General features: G+C 53.8%; 1 long non-coding RNA gene across 1 annotated transcript; it reads left to right on the top strand.

Annotated features, from left to right (window-relative positions):
- The first annotated feature begins 3,602 nt into the window (after positions 1 to 3,602).
- On the top strand, positions 3,603 to 6,101 carry LOC112548401. The gene is made up of 3 exons (XR_003092171.1): positions 3,603 to 3,673; positions 4,528 to 5,325; positions 5,360 to 6,101. It is a non-coding gene; the product is annotated as an uncharacterized LOC112548401 (long non-coding RNA).
- The last annotated feature ends 402 nt before the right edge of the window (positions 6,102 to 6,503 follow it).

The raw sequence follows: 6,503 nt of genomic DNA, 5'->3' as shown, positions 1-6,503 counted from the left end.
GGCCGGGGGCGGGAGCGAGGCTTGGAGCCCGGAGAGACTGACCCGCAACAAAGCCGGCTCCGTGCCGCCCTCCCTGCGCATCACCCTGCGCGGAGCAGCTGTTTTTTAAAGGCAGAGAAAAGAAAACCCTGCCCTGTGCTACTGCCCTATGATTCAAGCCGGGGTTTCCAGCCGGGCAGGGAGAGGGACAACGGCTCCAGGCCCTGCGTCTGCAGCTCGGGCAGGTAGGAGCTCGAGGCAGAGAGAGAAGGACCAAGGCCTCGCTCGCTCCCTCGGGGGTAACTAGGGCAGGGTCCGCGGCCGGGGCCAGGCGGGGTCGCGCTGCTCCGGGCGGACACACGAGTTACGGACATGGATTCCGGGCTGGGGAGAGCTCCGGGGCAGGGATGGGAGGCTCGTGTTCCCATTGGCCAACATGAGCTGTGAGGCGATTGGATGGTGTGGCCGCTTGGGCGGGGTCACAGCCACTCCGCCCTTCTTCTCTCTGCTTGGCCTGTGCTGGGGAGGTGGGACTAGGAGCCCGGCCTCCTTATTCACATCCTGATTGGCTGCTAGGAATGGAGGGTGGGTGCAGGCTTCTGTGTGCCCATTGGTCCGACTCGGATGCTCAGCGGCACCGCTCAGCGGGTTGTCTGACCGTGCAGCGCAGCGCAGAGCGGAGCGCACGTGGCGCTGCTGGGCGGACCGGCGGGCAGCCGGGAGAGCTGCGGCAGGCTGCTCTGGTGCGCACGGCGGTTCCTGCAGGACTGCGTCCCCAGGGCGCTGGGCCTGCGGGGCTCTCTTCTGAGGTGGGTGTTGCAGCTTGAAGCTCTGGTCTGTTCCAGGGCCCCTTTTCTCTTCTCTTCTCTGCCTGCCGCCTCGGGAGCCACCCTGTCTCCTCCATGTCATGGGAGGTGATCTGCAGGAGTGCACATGGGCCCCAAGAAGCACCGCTTGCTTGTCGGCCAATGCTGAAACCTCTGCAGAGAGCACCTTGCTTAGCACCAACTTTCCCTTTTTTAAAGAGAGCGCCAAAAAAAAAGAAAACCAGTTCTTGTTCAGGAAACACTGCTGGACATCAATTCTAGGGGAGAGGTCGGGATCTTTGGTTTAAAATAGTATAAAATTGAGAACAGAGAGCTAAAGTGACCGTGTTATTCATTGCATACTTATTTCGGAAAACTTAAAGTGTACAGTGATGTATGCAGTAAGGCTGTGTGTGTATACTGACGTGCAGATAGTGTGCGTGTGTGTGTAATACACACCATTGTTAACACAGTGATCTCTCTTTCTCTATCCATGGTGATAGTAATATAGCTGTTCAACTCTCATCCTTGTGTATCACCACATACTAGTGTCTGTAGTTAGTACATAGAGAATAACTTAAAGTGTACAGTGATGTATGCAGTAAGGCTGTGTGTGTATACTGACGTGCAGATAGTGTGCGTGTGTGTGTAATACACACCATTGTTAACACAGTGATCTCTCTTTCTCTATCCATGGTGATAGTAATATAGCTGTTCAACTCTCATCCTTGTGTATCACCACATACTAGTGTCTGTAGTTAGTACATAGAGAATAGTTGGAGTCCTAGTGGACTCCAAGATGAACATGAGTCGGCAGTGTGACGAAGCCATCAGAAAAGCTAACGGCACTTTATCGTGCATCAGCAGATGCATGACGAACAGATCCAAGGAGGTGATACTTCCCCTCTATCGGGCGCTGGTCAGACCGCAGTTGGAGTACTGCGTGCAATTCTGGGCGCCGCACTTCAAGAGGGATGCAGATTACCTGGAGAGGGTCCAGAGAAGGGCCACTCGTATGGTTAAGGGCTTGCAGGCCAAGCCCTACGAGGAGAGACTAGAGAAACTGGACCTTTTCAGCCTCCGCAAGAGAAGGTTGAGAGGCGACCTTGTGGTTCCCTAGAAGTTCATCACAGGTGCATAGAAGGGAATTGGTGAGGTTTTATTCACCAAGGCGCCCCCGGGGGTTACAAGAAATAATGGCCACAAGCTAGCAGAGAGCAGATTTAGACTGGACATTAGGAAGAACTTCTTCACAGTTCGAGTGGCCAAGGTCTGGAACGGGCTCCCAAGGGAGGTGGTGCTCTCCCCTACCCTGGGGGTCTTCAAGAGGAGGTTAGATAACCATCTAGCTGGGGTCATCTAGACCCAGCAGTCTTTCCTGCCTATGCAGGGGGTCGGACTCTGATCTATTGAGGTCCCTTCTGACCCTAACATCTATGAATCTATGAATCCACGTGCCCTGCTCCAGTGGTAACACATCCAGTGACTGCAGCTCTTGTCTCTAACTACTGGTAGCACCGTCCAAAAACAGTGACCTGCACGTTGGCTCGCAGGGTACTGGGGCCTCACATCCCACAGACTTTGTATTCTCCCCACCTGTGCCTGGATGACATGTTGAGCACTTGCTCTCTGATCTCCCTGCATGCTCCTCTATACTCTTACCCACCCCTATAGGATGGAAACGATACCCCAGGATAGTTCCTCGGCCCTCCTGGAAACCTGCTTCTGGTACACAGACATGCTGCCACCATCCCACTCTAGCCTGCCCTGCCCTCTGCCCTCCCCAGCTGGTGCATAACTTGTTAAAAGGGTGCCTGCTGCTTCCTGCCCAGAGGCGAGAGAGCTATGCGGCGCCGTATACGTTGTAGCACCCCATAGTAAGTGTGTGTGAGCGCTGCCGTAGCTGGCTGGAGGCACACAGGTCCTCCTGTAAGGAGGGCGCGTGTCTCTCTTTCCCCTTGTTTGTGCTGCAGAGGGAACGTGGCTTCCTTGAGGGCTGTCACCTTCCTGTAACTTGGGCTCAGGTCTCTAGACTTTTCTGCTGCCCTCGGTAATTTTCAGAAGCTCTCCCTGCCCACACCTTTCCCTCCTGTAAGCAGGGGGTTCCTCACCCCTGCCTCGGCTTCGGGGCTGAGGCCTCATTTACTACCTTGGGTGCTGTGACTTCCATGACAGGAGGCTAACGTTGCACACCCTTTGTCCTCCAAACATGGGGCAGCTTTGACTTCTAATCAAGAGACTGCCTGATGTACCTGTCAGCTGGCATTCAGGACTTTGCAGGTTTTCTCTGGGCTTCATACCCCAGCAGCCAGCTGTGTGCAGGGAGCAGCGCCCTCTAAGCAGGGTTGCTGGTGTTTCCAGTCACCGTTCATGGTACCGCCCTAGCGGTTCTGTCCAGAGTCCCAGCCCGTCACACTCTGCTTCTGGCTGGCCCGGATGTCGACAGCCGAGCCCACAGACTTCTGCCATCCCCTATCTCCATGGATAGAGGACAGACTGGCAGCAGATTCAGGTACGGGTTAGAGAGGGAGAGAAACTGTGGCCCATAGACTTGAATTCCAATGTGGTGAGTGAAATGCAGCATCTGTCTCTGTTTATTATAGGCCTTGGTAGCAGAAGCAGGAAAGATGACACACAAACGGGAGTTGACTGACAAGGAGGGAAGAAAACCATGCCAGCCCGGGAAAGGTCAGGGGGTTTTGATGCATTCAGGTACGGGTTAGAGAGGGAGAGAAACTGTGGCCCATAGACTTGAATTCCAATGTGGTGAGTGAAATGCAGCATCTGTCTCTGTTTATTATAGGCCTTGGTAGCAGAAGCAGGAAAGATGACACACAAACGGGAGTTGACTGACAAGGAGGGAAGAAAACCATGCCAGCCCAGGAAAGGTCAGGGGGTTTTGATGCGGTGCCTTTCCTTTTCTTGTTGGCTCCAATGCTGAGCCGTAGACCTTGGGATCAGGGGGCCTTACAAGGCTGGATCTCTGGCACCTTCTTATAAGCAGGATTTGTGTCTTAGCTTCTGACGGTGTCGTACACCGATAAATTTTAGGTGGGGTAGTGAGGATCCTGTAAACCAGAGGTATATTGTGTCCGCCTTCTTTTTAAAGGCAGCAAGCTCTTTAGGAGAGTGGGGGTTGTGAGCTGGCTGTCACTTGGGTTTGAGTCTGTGGCAGCCGCAAGCAGGCAGTCGTTCCTTCCCCCACTCACTGCTATCTGGGGTTTCATTACATCCCCCCACTTGAGTGCGGGTGTTTTGCACCTTTTTTTGTCCTTTGAGAGGTTTGACTTCCCCGTCAGGAAAGCTGTAGTTTCTGCCCGTTGTCCTCCAGGTGTGGGGCGGCTTTCTTGAACCGCACCACCTGAGCAACCCTTTTCCGCTTGGCCTTGTGTCACGGAAGCCGGCGGGTGGCAGGAGGCACCATCCCCTTACATAGGAATCCCATACGTAGGCGCCTTCTGGCGCCATATCATGTGCCACTTGTACGAGTTGGGTCTGTAGGCTCGTGGCCCGTGGCTTTCCATGTCCAATTGACCCAGTCTTGGGAAGCTGAACAAGGTGATTCCTGCTCGCCCGTCTGTCAAACAGAAGACAGACCAACAAGGGTTACAGGGACGGCCCAAACAGAGAGACGTTACAACTTGCTGTCTCAGTGTCTGGCTCCATACCTTACACCCGGACTGTCTCTCTGTGTTGTTTTGTGTGGGTGGGTTTTTATTGTTTTTCTTTTTCCTTCTTGCAGCTGCAGCAGGACAAGCAGCGGGCAAGCCGTGACAGATGAAAAGCCAGCAAAATGGGATCTGAAGGAAAGGGACTCTGGACAGAGCAACCTCCCTGCCTTTAAGTGTCGCCCATGTGTCGGCCAAATTTTGGCTGGGTGAGCCTTTGGACGTGCTCCCTGGAACTTGGAAATGGGTGTCTGCCCTTGATGCTGATGCACTTCTGCAGCAGTCAGGTGGAAGGTGGACAACCCTGTAAGCAAGGCGTGTGTCACCGTTACCTCGTTTGTAGAAGGCCGTGGATCTGGTTGGTGGTCTTGAGCAGCGCAGCCGCCCTGTAATCGGGGTCCAGCACAGCTGACAGATGCGACTGCCAATGGCGCAGCCTCCTGTAAGCGAGGCACATGCTGCTGCCTTCTAACACGCGAGGACAAGTGATATAAATGTGTGTAGCACTGGACGTCCCGTAACTAGGAGACCAAGTCCACTGCTATTGCCAGCCAGTTGGAGAGGTGCCCCCCTGTAAGCAGGGTGGGCGTAGCCTCCTTCAGGTGGCGTGAGTGAGACTGGGCAGTCTGCCACACTGTGCAGCAGGACGGCCTTGCAGACAGGAGCCGAGGGTTGTTGGTGACAGCAAACTCTTCAAAAGACAGAGCCTGGTGACCTACCCGTGGCTGGGTTGAAGTTTGTGGCCTCCTCACTGTTCCCTGTGTCCAGGCATCTGTCCTTCGTCCTGCATCTGTGCCTGGTACTCCACATCCAGAGCCCTGGGCCACCCTGTAACGAGGGTGCAAGTCCCATGCATCCTGTTAGACAGCTAGGTTTTGCAGAGCTGCGATCCTGTTGGACAGCTAGGTTTTGCAGAGCTGCAGCCCACCCTATAAGCAGGGTGCAGGTTTCAATGTGCCTTTGGTGACAGCTCTGTCGTCTGGCTGGCTGTGGACCCTCCCTGTAAGCAGGGCTCTGGGCCTTCCCTTTTGACCCCTGAGGGCAGTCTTGCTGGCTGGACGGACCATGCCCGGTAACGAGGGTGCGAGTCCCGTGCCTCTTGGTGGAGGGCTAGGTTCTACAGAGCTGTGGACCACCCTCGACAGGTTCATCTTCGTAATCTTCTAGGCAGTATACAGGTGTCTGCACGTGTCTAACGACTTCATCCACTATGAAAATCTCATCGGTAAATGTTTGCTGATAACCTTTTTCAAACCTCCCTTTGGTCCTAGACACCCTCACGTGGTCTCCTTTTCTAAACACGGGTGCTGCTGTTTTTATTTTGAAATAGTCCCTGTACATGACTTTCCACACCCATGGAGAGTTTGAGAAGTTCACGTCAACAGGCCTGGTGTGGATAGTTCTGTGAAAACTGTGGTTGTAGCTCTTTATACACTCTTGTAACACATCAGTGTAGTGAAAGGTGTTGTGGGCTGTAATATACCTCCACATCTTTTATTTTAATGTTATGTTAAACCTCTCTACCACCGCCACTTTCACTTCACAATTGATCACAAAATGGTGAATATCGTACTGTTTGAACAGCTTGCTTAAAGAATCATAGAATCGTAGAATCATAGAAGTCGGGTCGGAAGGGACCTTGTAGATCTTCAGGTCTGACCCCCTGCCTGGGCAGGAAGAAAACTGGGCTCAAATGACCCCAGCCACGTAGGCATCAAGCTGCTTCTTAAAGACCCCAGGGTAGGAGCCAGCACCACTTCCCTTGGAAGCTGGTTCCAGATCCTAGCCGCCCTAACTGTGAAGTAGTTCTTACAGATGTCTAATCTAAACCTACTCTCCAACAACTTGTGGCTGTTATTCCTTGTTAACCCCAGGGGGGTGCTTGGGAAACAAGGTCTCCCCCAAACCCTTCTGGTCCCCCCTAGTGAGTTTATAGACGGTCACCAGGTCCCCCCTCAGCCTTCTCTTGTGAAGGCTGAACAGGGTCAGGTCCCGTAACCTCTCGTTGTAGGGTCTGCCCTGCTGTCCTCGGATCATGCGGGTGGCCCTC

This window comes from Alligator sinensis, unplaced genomic scaffold (assembly GCF_000455745.1).
Source record: "Alligator sinensis unplaced genomic scaffold, ASM45574v1 scaffold892_1, whole genome shotgun sequence".
Classification (NCBI taxonomy): domain Eukaryota; kingdom Metazoa; phylum Chordata; order Crocodylia; family Alligatoridae; genus Alligator; species Alligator sinensis.
Note: the sequence above shows the minus strand (reverse complement) of the source record. Positions and strands in the feature narration are given on the sequence as shown.